Source organism: Quercus lobata, chromosome 4, assembly GCF_001633185.2.
Source record: "Quercus lobata isolate SW786 chromosome 4, ValleyOak3.0 Primary Assembly, whole genome shotgun sequence".
Lineage (NCBI taxonomy): Eukaryota > Viridiplantae > Streptophyta > Magnoliopsida > Fagales > Fagaceae > Quercus > Quercus lobata.
In genome coordinates, this window is record NC_044907.1 from 6858168 (window position 1) to 6871651 (window position 13484).

Consider the following 13484-nt stretch of genomic DNA (forward strand, 5'->3'; position numbering starts at 1 on the left):
TTATGATTTCATTGAATCCGCCTACCTTGTGGATTGAGCGAAGGCGCTCCTTGTATCACGTAATGTGTGATGGCATACAAATGACCATATCTTTTCTTTTGTTAATTTTATGATGATGGTTATAGACAATGTTATGTATTTAATAATATATTTCTTTGTTATTATAATGTTAGTTTTGAGACAATTGTGGTGTTATCTGGTTAAATTTGTGGTATTGTCATAGTGGAGCTAAAATTATTACAGGGTTATTTGTAATAGAAATGTGGTTTTAAAACCCACATTAATAAGGAAAAAAAAAAAAGACCTATAGCGGCGGGCAAAAACCGCCGCTAAAGGTCCACATTTTATGTTTTAAATAATTCCCTATAGCGGCGCTTATCGCCCGCCACTAAAGGTAGAGACCAATAGCGGCGGGCATGACCCCGCCGCTAAAAGTCAATGCCACGAATTCTGAACACGTATGGCGGCGGTTTTATGCCCGCCGCAATAATCCTTCACCCGCCGCTAAAAGTACATCTATAGCGGCGCTTTTCGCGACCGCCGCAATCGACCTATAGCGGCACTGCAACACTGACAGGATGGCCCGCCGCAATAGCACCCGCCGCTATAGGTCAAATGTACCTTTAGCGGCGCTTTTTTGGGCTTTAGCGGCGGTTTTGGCCCGCCGCAATAGCCCCTTTTTCTTGTAGTGAAAAGATGCACACTCTTCTCTCTTTGAAAAGCCTTATAAAAACATGCTTAGGGTTTCCTTTATATACTAGTAGTGTTTTACTTGAAATCCAATACGTTTAAGTAAAGTTTGGGCCGAAATAAAATTCTGCAGATACGTGTTTCAATTGGTTGAGCTTGTCTTTCGATCGATCAAACCAGGTAGTTTCTGAACTCTTCTTTCTACAGCTTATATATTCTTGAATCTTGACTTGTATTATTTTGAACATTATCTAATAATACCTATAGACTCTAAGATCTATATCTAGACAAGTTCGTGTTCACAATTTGCCAATTGTTCTAAACTTTTAGAACCTAACAAAAAGGATGAAATTCAAGCAAGTAATGACAAACTCGTCTAAGGATTATTTGGAAACTAACAAAGAAACAAACCCTAATAAACCTTGATCGCATCTAGGAAACCTTGATCCAAATTGTTTCTTTACTTCTTCTTCTTATATTATTATTTGGAAGAGGTATAAAGTTTGGAAACAAGGTAAAATTTCAGTTTTCCTCCCACCATAGAAAATATTCCCCTCCAAAAATTAAAACTCACAAGTCACGACACTTGAAAATAGTCTTTTACGTCAAGACCATATATATTACAAAAGATTTTATCCGTTGCATAAGAGCCAAAATATCTTTTCATTGTTTAGTGAAAAAGTAACATACATCTACATCTATATCCAATAATTTTAAATTAAAAAAAAAAATATATATATATATATATATTGTCAATTTGTTGACCACTTCTTATAATATCGTCACATAAATTTTTTAAAGCACTTTTTTTTCACATCATCATTTTAATATAAGTTTCTATTTTTTTTTAAAATTACAAATAATGCTAAACTATATTGTTTAAACTTATTGGAACTCATCGTATTTTTGGATAAAGTAACCCAACAATCAATAAATTCTTATCAAATTAGATTTTATCTTCTCTAAACAAATTATAATTAAATTACATAAGTAATTTTCTACAAATTAATTTGATTTTTAATTATTAATACTTTTTTCGAGGAAATTTAATTATTAATACTTATTAATTAAATATGTATCATATTTTTTTGTCAAAGTTTCTACAGTATTGAATAGATTAACATTTAGTAACATTAAAAAGTCGAAGCTCAATAGAGAATGTAAATTAGATTCTAATTCCAATCTAATTTTATGGCAAGTGCCATTCAATTAGATTTCAAATACACTCTAACTTTGTGCTAAGCATTTTTTATAATTTAAAACTAGTTCATTCCCTTTTAAAAGTAATTTATGTCCACTTTCAATCCCAAATAAAAATATTTCTAGCCTATTAAAATATAAATAAGTTTTCTTTTTTGAAAACTTAAACCTGGGCCCTATTACCCCCCTCACTCCATAAGAATTTATATATGTGGAGTGACCATTACACCATGAGTTAGTGACATTCAAACACGTACATTAATAATATTAAACTTAAGTATATATGTTTCTTATGTAATTATAACTATGAATATTTTTTAATGCACATGTATATATGCAAGGATTACGTACTAGTAAAATTGATTTATGTCATTTTTTTCAATTGTGCAAGTGAGAAAGAAGCTCATTCCTCTACGAGTTCCATGAGCCTCTTAACTTTCTCCTATCAATCTTTCTTGGCATTCTTGGTGTAGGATTTCGAGGCTTCGGTATCTCTACACTAAGAGAACATGATGCAATCATACTGGTCTTTATCAAGAGTCAAAATCATTTGTCTCACACTCTCTGTTCCACCCCATGCTCCATAAATCAAAATGAGCCACATGTCTCTTAATTCCTAATTTTAAGCTATTTTATTTGACTTACCTAAAATACATAAGAAAGAAAAAACCCAGCACATATTCGCCCCCAACCCTCCCACTACCAACCTTTGCCCAACGCTACTGACATAAGTTCGTCGATGTCATCAACTCCAGTCATAGCCACCATACCGCCACCAAATCTAGGAAAAATTAAAATCAATTTGAATACCCCACCATCACCATCATTGTTGACTTTGTCTTGGTCCCTTATTCTTATATTGATGATTATATTCTTCTCCACTGGTTCAACTCCAAAATTTCAAAATTTTGAATCATGATTAAGAAGGTTTCCAACTAATATATTTCTTAAGAAGAATAAACATAGCCAGAAATTTCAAGCATTCGAATCAAAATTAAGAAGAATAAGGGCCTAGGGCCACCACCAACACCACTAGCATGTTCTATTTACCTAATCAAAATCTTATAAGTGTTGAGTTCAAGTTGTGCTCCTTGGGGGCGTACAAGAAGACGAGAAGTAAGAGGAGGTAGGGGTGGTGGTCTGGGAGCGAACAAGGGACAAGGCAAAGTCAACAATGATGGTGATGGTTGTGGGCATTCAAATTGAATTCAGATCTGTTTGGAACTAGTGCCTGTGACTAGAGTTGACAACGCTGGTGAACTCATGTCAATGACGTTGGGCGTTAGGCAGAGGTTGGTGGTGGGAGGGTTTGGGTACTTTGGGAAGAATATGTGTTGGGTTTTTTTAGGTAAGTTGAATAAAATAGCTTCAAATTAGGAATTAAGAGACATGTGGCTTTTTGAGTGGAGTTGTGGTGTGCCTTTGTGTTAGAACTCCTTTCCCTCTCCCTTATGTGTGTGTTTGTTTCTCCAAAAAAAAAAGAAAAAAAAGAAACATGTGGCTTATTTTGATTTGTGGAGTATGGGGGTGGAACAGAGAGTGTGAGACAGATGATTTTGATTCTTTATCATGGTAGTAGTTATCTACGCTACTGCATTTTTGGGTATTAAATTAGGGCCTCAAAACGCAAACTATCTCCCAATGTTAAATATTGTTTGTGTCATTTGAGCAATCCTTGCATGTGAGCTACTTGCTTCAATCCTTGTCGATCCCTTAAGGTTGTTCCTGACTAATTTATGTGGAATCCTAGTAGAGGTGTGGTGTCGTTGGTACACACAAATTTATGCCTTCCTTTGTCACCAAACAATTCTAGTACTTAATACATCCTGAAATTTGTTCCAAAAGATTAGCAAAGCATTCAGCAATTTTAGTTTAAAGGGCATGACAAAGAATCAAGATCAAGATGATGGTGGCAGTCTGCTTGCAAATATCATATAATTGGCCCATTTGTGTGAGATTATCAAAGATTGCTTCTACGCTTATGAATCATATAGTAAATAACGTCTAATTGACACAAAATTTGAAGTGACTCTTTGATTATAAAAGACTTAAAAAGTAAGTTGAATACTTTTTTAGTTAGAAGAGAAGCTAATTGCCTTATGCTCATGGCTTAGCAATCTAAACCTGCTTTGTTTTTACCCATGGGCCTAAACCCATCTCCTTATCCCAATGTGAGTCTTCTTCCCTTCCAAGGAAGATGGGTTGGGCCTGTTTCTCTTTTGTAATATTATGATGAAATAGAATATTCGAATTTTGAAGACCCAATCCCACTTTTGGGCATTGTGTACTCAGCTTTTGTAAAAAAATATTAAAGTGTTCACTTTTATATATATATATATATATATAAGGAAACCCAAATTAGAAATAAAAACTCTTTTTATTTATGAATGCCATTTTGCGATAAGAAAAATGGTGTTTTTATTAAAGACAAGTTCAGGGTCTAAATACATCATGAAAAAGTGTGAGCACTACAAAAAAGTGGACCTCTTTCGACCCTTATTTTTCGAGGGTTTATTAAAAGAGATTAAATTCGGTCCGGATCCAGCGTAAAAGACTGCTTTTACGCCAGCCAATGGCCAATGAAATCATGCCATGTGGTTTTCCTTCAAATTATATAACATTCCTCTGCTATCTTCTTTTTTTCATTCCATCAAATACGTTGCTTTCCTTCTATTGTGGTACTTTATCTTCCCTGCTGATTCATGCATCAACACAATGGGCGCTAAATCTGAAAGTTTCAGAGACAGAAACAATGCTTCAAGTTGAAGGAAAAGAAAAGTAACACCAAAATGCAAGCTTCGGCCTAATCCAACAAAATTCAACTTGGGTCTTTTGCAAATCTTTCAAAATATTCCTTAAACTAATCCAACAATGACAAAAACCCGTATCTCAAATTTGCAACTTTTTACATAAACACGTCACATTTCACATCATAATCAAAAGAAAATTTACATCTAAAAGAGAAATCACAAATTCTACAAAGACTATCTTTTTCCATACTAAATTTCACCAAAAAAAAAAAAAAAAAAAAAAGGGAAAAGGGGTTTTATAACACATTAGAGGGCTGTGATGATGCATTGAACCACCAACCTCCTTTTGAACCCAATTGGCTTCGGTGCTCTTAGCTCTGCCACGGCCAGGTCCATGACGCATGTTTGGTTTTGGTGGGGTTGAGATGGCGGGAAAGATGTGATTATTTGCTTTTATTGAGCACAAAATGGAGGTGGATGAATCAATGAAAGGGAAAGTTTGAGACTTTTTGAGTGTTTGATGATCTTTGATGGTGATTATGAACACAAACTCTGCTTTGGGTTGGCTGACATTTTGTGTGTGAGAGAAAATCAGTCACAGATACTCAAACAGTAAAGTAGAGAGAGTTACAGAGGGAACGGAGAGAGAGAAAATCCAAAGAAAAAAAAAAGTAAAGTAAAGGAATGTATATCTTGAAGGAGAACCACGTGGCTTGTTTTCATTGGTTGCCATAAAAACAGTCTTTTACGCCAGCTCCGGACCGAATTTAATCTCTTATTAAAATTTGTCCAAATAAACACTAAATGTAACATGTGGGTGACTATTACTAGGCTGACTGAGAACCTTCAAAACAAGTCTACATATAACCCTTGAAATCAGTGTTGGTAAAAATGGCGGCCACTGCGTGAGTTTTCGCTCTAAAATTTGTAGATTTCCTAGTACCCCTTGAAAAAAGACTGTAAAACATAAACACTCGCTGATTTATTTCTAAGCAAGACTAAAAAATTTTGTATGAAAATTTCACATTTTCATTCTCAGAGTATTTAGGTCCTCCTTGTCTTATTCTCTTTCATTTATTTTTCCTCTTTTTCCTTTGATTGCTCTTTCTCTCCCTCGCGCTCGCTCTCAAAGTAGATCGCATTTTCTCTATATGCGAAGATGAATCACCAAATATGAGGAATCTCTGATCGGAGGAAGGAATTCCGACGAGGACAGCAGCGCCGGCGAGAACTGTCATACTCTCTCCGTTACCACCTCTGGCGAATCTTCCGATGGTACCTTTTTTTTTTTTTTTGTGAAAATTAAGTTCGTATCTTGATCATACATAACGCAATCGTAGTGATTGAATATTGTGCATTGCTCTGTGCCTCAGTCTTTGTTTTTACTGATTGACTATGGAAATTAGGATTCAATTTTGGTGTGTGATTTTAAACTTTGCTTTAGTCGCTGAGTATTTTTACAATTCAACATTTCAACCAGCCATAGATGGAGTACTGATGTTAGTTTTCCCTAAATCATTTCATATAGGTTAGTAAAAATTCTAAGTCTTTTTGCAATTTTTTATCATAAATAAGTCTTTTTGTAATTCTATATTCAATTAATTTAGCAAGCTGATGCGAAAGGAAATAATAAAATTGGCTTGGCCAAGCTAGGATTGATTTTGGTTTCAGATTTGTGATTAATCGGGCTCTCTTGTGGTTGAGATTCACTCAATAGATATAGGGTACTACCAATACATCAAAATAGTATACACATTGCACTCAAAAGTAGCAACTGATTTGCGGAGTACCACTTTGTTTCATGGTAGATTGTCTCAACAAACATGGTTGGTTCTCTACTCTGCACTCGAGAAGCCATGCGTGTGATGAAGAACCAGGCTAAGGCGGGCCACATATTTAACATGGATTGTGCAGGCTCAGGGGGATCTAGTACCCCTCCAACAGCTGTGTAAGTTCAATTTTTAGTACTATGGTAATTTAGTTTATTCTCTAGTGAGCAGAGGTATGTCATGTGGTTTTTGCTAATCATTATTCAATGATTCATGGAAGTTTGTACTATTCCAAGTTGTTGGTGACTCAAAACGATTTTCATTATTTTATATCCTTCGACTTGTGTCTATGGGTCCACAAAGTGTGGCCTAAGGCAGCTTCAAGCATCACTCTTGAAAGAGTGCAAGCGGTCCAAAGTTGGGGTGCACACAGCATCTCCAGGCATGGTCCTTACTGATCTTCTGCGTAGGTATGGAATATATATCACGGCATTTTGCAGTGCACATATAGCTCCAATCCGATTCATCTCCTGACAACATTTTAAGGGCCTGAAGTCCCTAAACTATTGAATGAAACTGCGAGAACTTGTTTCTCTTGGTTTATATTGTATTTATTCATATTACATTGGTTGACTTCTTATGATATGATTGCCCTGCTCAAGTGTTTATCATAAAATACTTTAGTTGAAAGATAGTGGGTTTAATCTTTTCCCTTTATTTATGATTTCTTTTTGTTAACCCTTTTCCAAATCCATTTATTAGAACTTGTATTGCAGAAGTTTCTATAATGTTACAGAAGTTTTAGCTCAAACAATTTCAATGGAACATTACCTATGCAGCTTGGAATGTTGACCTCCTTACAACAGCTGTAAGTTATATATATATATATATATATATATATATTTGTCAAACATGAAGTAACCTCTTCATCATTTTCAGTGCAGATGCCAAGTGTGTTGCTCATGGCAGCATTGCCCAATTTTCCTATAGTATGTGTCAATTCTCCGTGCTCCTTCTCCCTTATTGAATTAGAATTTTTTTTTTCTAGGATTTATTGAATCAAAATCTAACTTAAGAAAACTCTTGGTTTCTCTGCATTTCTCTGATTTTCCTTTCACACATTTCTCAAAAAACTAAAAGTTTTATGGTGCAAGTCAAGTTGATTAAGTTCAAAACAGAGTGGATAACTGTGTATACTTGTATGTTAGACACCTGTGGTCAAGGTAATAATTCATGAATTGATCTATGCTACTTAATTATCTTTTTCAGAAATATGTTACATTTTTAAAATCACATGTCAATATGGACTTCATTGTATGACAATTTTTCAATCAAACACCTCAATCATTTAACAAGTGCATGATTAATTGATTTGTCTATTTCCTTGCAGTTCTTAATGCAAGGAAAAATTGGTGGCTATGCATTAGTCTTTGAGAAGTACCAAGAGAAGAAAGAATCCTTTATGTGAGACCCTTTAAACATTAGTACATCAAGTTATTTTGCATTCAAATAGAATAATATTAAGATTAGGATTTTGATCATGCATGGTTCTTGTACTGATTTTTTTTTTTTTTTTTTTTTTTTTTTTTTTTTTTTCTAGTTAAAATATTAAGTTCCTTTATGTTAATGTGAAAATGTCTACATAAACTTCAAGAATTAAGAATTTAGTAACTTGGAAAGTTAATTGGATTTTTTTTTTATATTTGTGTTTTGGTATGATATAGATTTTTTAATACGTGGTTTTTTAAAAGCTATGTGCATGGCTGTGGGTTTTATTTTTTATTTTTTTTAAAAGAGAAAGCCTTATTCTAAGGATTGGGAGACCCTCAAAAAAAGGTCATTGTTCTTTTATCCCTTTTAATTTTTCAAAGGTTGCCAATCCTTGGTAAATATAAAACATTTGTTTCAAGGGTCATGTAGGCTGTTGAAATTTTGGTTTCAAGGGTCACGAAGGCTGTAGAAATTTCTGTTAAAGGGAATTTGTTTCAAAGTTCATCAAGGATTAGTTAAACCCTCAAAATAATATTTTTTGAGGGCTTTTATTACGTTTTTCAAGGGTTTTGACCTTCGAAAAAAATTAACTTTGTTGTAGTGAGGTACCCCTGTGTGTCCATCATTCTTTATGGAGTAAATAAGGAAAATCTGGAGTAAATAAGGGAAATCAAATGTTTAATTAATTATTTAATGAACACATTATTATTCAAATTACAGTAATAATTTTAGTATGGAACAGGGGCGGAGGCAAGGGGGTGCGAGAGGGGGCAAGTGCCCCCCTTGACCTCCTTAAAAAAAAAAAAATCTAGAGTAGCAACCTAAATATTAGGTTATCAAGTATTTTGACCTTGACACAAACGTCCCACCCCTAGACACTAGAGAAGAAAGCAATATTAGGTGAAACTCTTCCTAACATTATTTTGTTCTTTTCCAAACAAAACAAAGTTTTTTGGGTCCTACTTAACACCCATACTGTTTTTCCTTGCCACATGTTCTCAAGCACTGGAAATTTTTTTTCTTGGGGTGCTTTTCTTAGGGCAATTTGTTCCTCAAATAAGGTATTCCCACATAATCATAATAAAAAAATATATATATTTAGGTCCTTGTATATCAAACTAAAACCTTAGCATTCCCTAATCTTTTTCTCTTCTACTATAATTTCAATTTTGAAACACTTTATTTTTACTATAGAACCAATTTTAACTACTTACTACTTAAAGAATAGTGTAAAAAATACTGAATTTTGCATAAATGAAAATAAAACTTTATAATTCTTTTATATTGATTTATTTTCTCAATTTATTTTAAGGAATAAAATTACATGTTTAAATTCTATATATTTAGAATAATCTCTTAATTTAATTGTTATTAACTATGATTTTTTTTTGTTTTATTTATTCTAATAATATGAAATATATACTTATAATCAACTGAGATTATGGAGAAGCCAATTTGTAATAATGATTTAGATTCAAATTCTAAACAAACTCATATCGAGGTGTATTTTACTAATCTTCCAATTGAACAAATTAAATTATGTATGAAAAAATAAATTAGAGTTTATATTATATTAGATTTTGTACGACAATTGCATTAATAGTATATAATTCTATATCTATTTTGTTATTAACATCGATTAATAATATTTAGATTAATTTTACTTTCAATCTTGTCATTTAATTTTGCCCCTCTTGAATTGAAATCCTGGCTCCGCCACTGGTATGGAAATCATGCAAAGAGTTAATTCTTCTAAGTTATTATTTGCATATGAGAAGTTAAATTATCTGGTTTTGGATTTCGTTTGTAAGTTTTGAAAGAAATTCGAATCTTTGATATTAGTTTGGTCCAAGAGAGAAAAAGTGGGCTTTGTCTTTTTAATAAACGTGGGTTTGAAATTAAATTCTCATGAAAGTGGGCTGGGTTGTTGTTATTTATTACTGAAAGGAGGCCATGTTAATTGAAACGGTGAATTAGATGGAGCTTTTTGTCAGCTTGAAGTTATATTTGTCCCCCCTTAAGACTGGTTTTTTTCTTTCAAAATATTTTTATTAATCTGTCTTGCAAATTCAAAGAAAGGTAAATCAAGAACAAGAAAACAAATATACTTGGACAAAGTTGAAATTTTTTTGGAGAGGAAATTAAAGTTCCATGAAAATTTTTGTGTATTTTTTCTTTATTTTCTACTTCTCCTCCCAAGAGTCTTTTTAAGGGCCTGTTTGGATTGAGGAGATATGGAGGGGGAGTAAAGTAAAGTTGATTAAAAATAGACTAATTTTGAGCCAATTCTACTAATTTTATTATGGAAAGCATGCAAAGAGTTAATTCTTCTAAGTTATTACTTGCATATGAGAAGTTAAATTATCTGGTTTTGGATTTCGTTTGTAAGTTTTGAAAGAAATTCGAATCTTTGATATTAGTTTGGTCCAAGAGAGAAAAAGTGGGCTTTGTCTTTTTAATAAACGTGGGTTTGAAATTAAATTCTCATGAAAGTGGGCTGGGTTGGTGTTATTTATTATTGAAAGTAGGCCATGTTAATTGAAACGATGAATTAGATGGAGCTTTTTGTCAGCTTGAAGTTATATTTGTCCCCCCTTAAGACTGGTTTTTTTCTTTCAAAATATTTTTATTAATCTGTCTTGCAAATTCAAAGAAAGGTAAATCAAGAACAAGAAAACTAATATACTTGGACAAAGTTGAAAATTTTTTGGAGAGGAAATTAAAGTTCCATGAAAATTTTTGTGTATTTTTTCTTTATTTTCTACTTCTCCTCCCAAGAGTCTTTTTAAGGGTCTGTTTGGATTTAGAGGATATGGAGGGGGAGTAGAGTAGAGTTGATTAAAAATAAGCTAATTTTGGGCCAACTCTACTCCTCCTCCCTCCTCCTCAATCCTAATGGACTGTAAGATTTTCAACTAGCTTAGTAATTAAAGAGCCTTCTGAGGCACTTTATCTAAATAACTTGTTTGATTCTAGTGGTTAATTTTAAGTGCACTGTAATGTCTGCACGCCTAATATTGTTTGTACAACACCATTAATTAGTTAAGATTATGATTATTATTAATTTTTTGAGTTATGTTTACTAATTATAGTTTGGAATTCAGTCCATGTCGGTCTATTCGGTCCACTTTGGTCCAATTCGGTCCACTTCAATCTAATTCAATCCACTTTGGTCTAATTTGGTCCATTTTAGTCCAATTCGGTGTACTTATGTTAGGGATATTTGGGTTAATGCAGATAAAAAGTGAGGTTATTGTATGATTGTAATGCAATTGTATTAGTAGGTTCGGTGTTTATATTGTATAGTGTATTGAGATTGTTGTATACAAGATAGTGAGGACAAGTGGTAGGGTGGCTATGATAGGATGGCAAGTTAGTTAGGAAATTGGGTTTAGCTATGAGTAGTACTAGTCACGGGTTTGGAAGGCAAGGCATTAGTCAATTGTATAAAGGGAAGAGTGTTGTAAAGAAGGATCAATAAGAAGATTGTTACTCAATTTACATTCTCTTTTCTCTGTTTCCTTCTCTGTTATTCTCTCTTTTCCATTGGAGGACCAGCTAGCCTCGAATTCAGCTAGAGAAACCATATCCATCATCCAACTTTTAACATTTGGTATCAGAGCCAGGTTTCTGTGCTACCATGACTGAAACGTGTGCTACTGCCATGAACATGGTGAATGAAGCTATTGCTTCTCTTCGTACCATTTTGGACCATCACAATAAGGATATCCAATAAATCCAAAAGATTCAAGGAATTCATACTAGGACCTTGAATGAAATGAATCAAAACCTCAATGCCATTCTATAGAAATTGAATTCTCAAGATAGCAATTTACACTCACCTCAAAGAATTGTACTGATGAACCAGGGTTCTTCAGCCTTGTCATTTGCAAGATCTGTGAAATTGGGCTTTCCACGTTTTTCAGGTGATGACCCTGCTAGTGGGTCTATAAAGCCAATTAGTATTTTGGTTATTATCAAACCCCAATTACAGAGAAGTTGCTAATTGCTTCGTTTCATAAGGAATTGGAGGCTTTGATTTGGTTCCAAGAAGTTGAGGAGGCTGGTGTGTTCACTGATTGGGATTCCTTAGTGCAGGCTCTACATGTGAGGTTTGGATCAATTGCTTATGATAATCCTATGGAGGTGTTAACAAGGCTGAGGCAGTCTTCAACAATGGCAATGTACAAGGTAGAGTTTGAAGCTGTGTCTAATAGGATTTAGGGTCTGTCTCCTTTACACAAGCTTAGCTGCTTCCTAAGTGGCTTGAAGGTTGAAATTAGGCTTCTAGTAAGGATGCTTAATCCATGCACCTTGAATGAAGCATTTGGATTGGCCAAGATTCAAGAGGAATATGTGTTCAGTTGCAAGAAGATTTCGAAATTTCAACAAGAAACAGGTAAGGGTTTTGTCTTGGGCTTACCAAAGAATAATGTAGTAATAGAATCTAAATCTAAGATACCAATTAAGAGATTAACCCCTACTCAGATGGATGAGAGAAGGAAGAGGGGGTTTTGCTATAATTGTGATGAGAAGTGGGGGGTTGGGCACAAATGTAAGAATGCTAAACTATTTTTATTAGAGGGAATTGAATTAGCTTGTGGGGTGCAGTCTGGGGTACAGATCACTGAATTAAAGGAAGAAGTGGAGAATGGGGTTGCTACTAAGGCAGTTAGTTAGGAAGAAGAGGTAGAGATCACCTTGTATGCACTCACAGGAGCTCCTACACCTGGTACTATGAGGGTGAGGGGTAAGGTTAATGTAAGTGGGTTGGTAATCCTAATAGACACTAGTAGTACCCGTAATTTTGTAGATGCTTCTTTGGTTTCTAGGTTGCAATTAAGGGTAGATGTTTCTAAGGTTTTGGAGGTTAAGGTAGCCAATGGTTCTACGGTTAAAACTCAGGGTTTTTGTTGTAGTGTGCCAGTGTGCATTGAGGGAGTGAAGTTTTTCATTCAATTCCATGTTTTATCATTGGGGGGTTGTGATGTAGTGTTGGGCACCCAATGGTTAAGCACTTTAGGTGAGATCCAATGGAATTTTAAACTTTTAACCATGTGTTTCTGCTATGAGGATCAGAAAGCACTGCTTCAAGGGTTAACTCCATCTTTGGGATCTTCCATTATGGACTGTAAGCAGTTTTTCAAGGTACCTGTGAAGAAGGGACTACTGTTACAGATTGCTAGTGTGAAGGCTAGTGCATTAAAGGTTAGGTTGCCTGTTGAAGTGGAATTATCGTTACAAGTGCTTGAGCATGTTTTTGAGACTCCTACAGGATTACCTCCTCTTAGGAGTCATGAGCATCCCGTTGTTCTTAAAGAAGGAGCTCAACCTATGTGCCAAAGACCCTATAGGTATCCTTTCTACCAAAAGAATGAGATTGAGAAGACTGTGAAAGAATTGTTGTCTGTTAGGTCAATTAGGAACAGCAACAGCCCCTTTGCCTCTCTTGTTTTGTTGGTAAGGAAAGCTGATGGATCATAAAGGATGTGCATTGATTATAGAGCACTTAACAACATCACTGTCAAGGATAAATTTTCGACCTATTGGATGAATTGAGTGGAGCTGTCATTTTCTCCAAGTT

At 34.3% G+C, this 13484-nt stretch overlaps 1 long non-coding RNA gene across 1 annotated transcript; it reads left to right on the top strand.

Moving 5' to 3' along the window:
• Nucleotides 1-5772: 5772 nt before the first annotated feature.
• LOC115983157 lies at nt 5773-7950 on the top strand. The gene is made up of 4 exons (XR_004089896.1): nt 5773-5915; nt 6449-6588; nt 7186-7277; nt 7354-7950. It is a non-coding gene; the product is annotated as an uncharacterized LOC115983157 (long non-coding RNA).
• The last annotated feature ends 5534 nt before the right edge of the window (nt 7951-13484 follow it).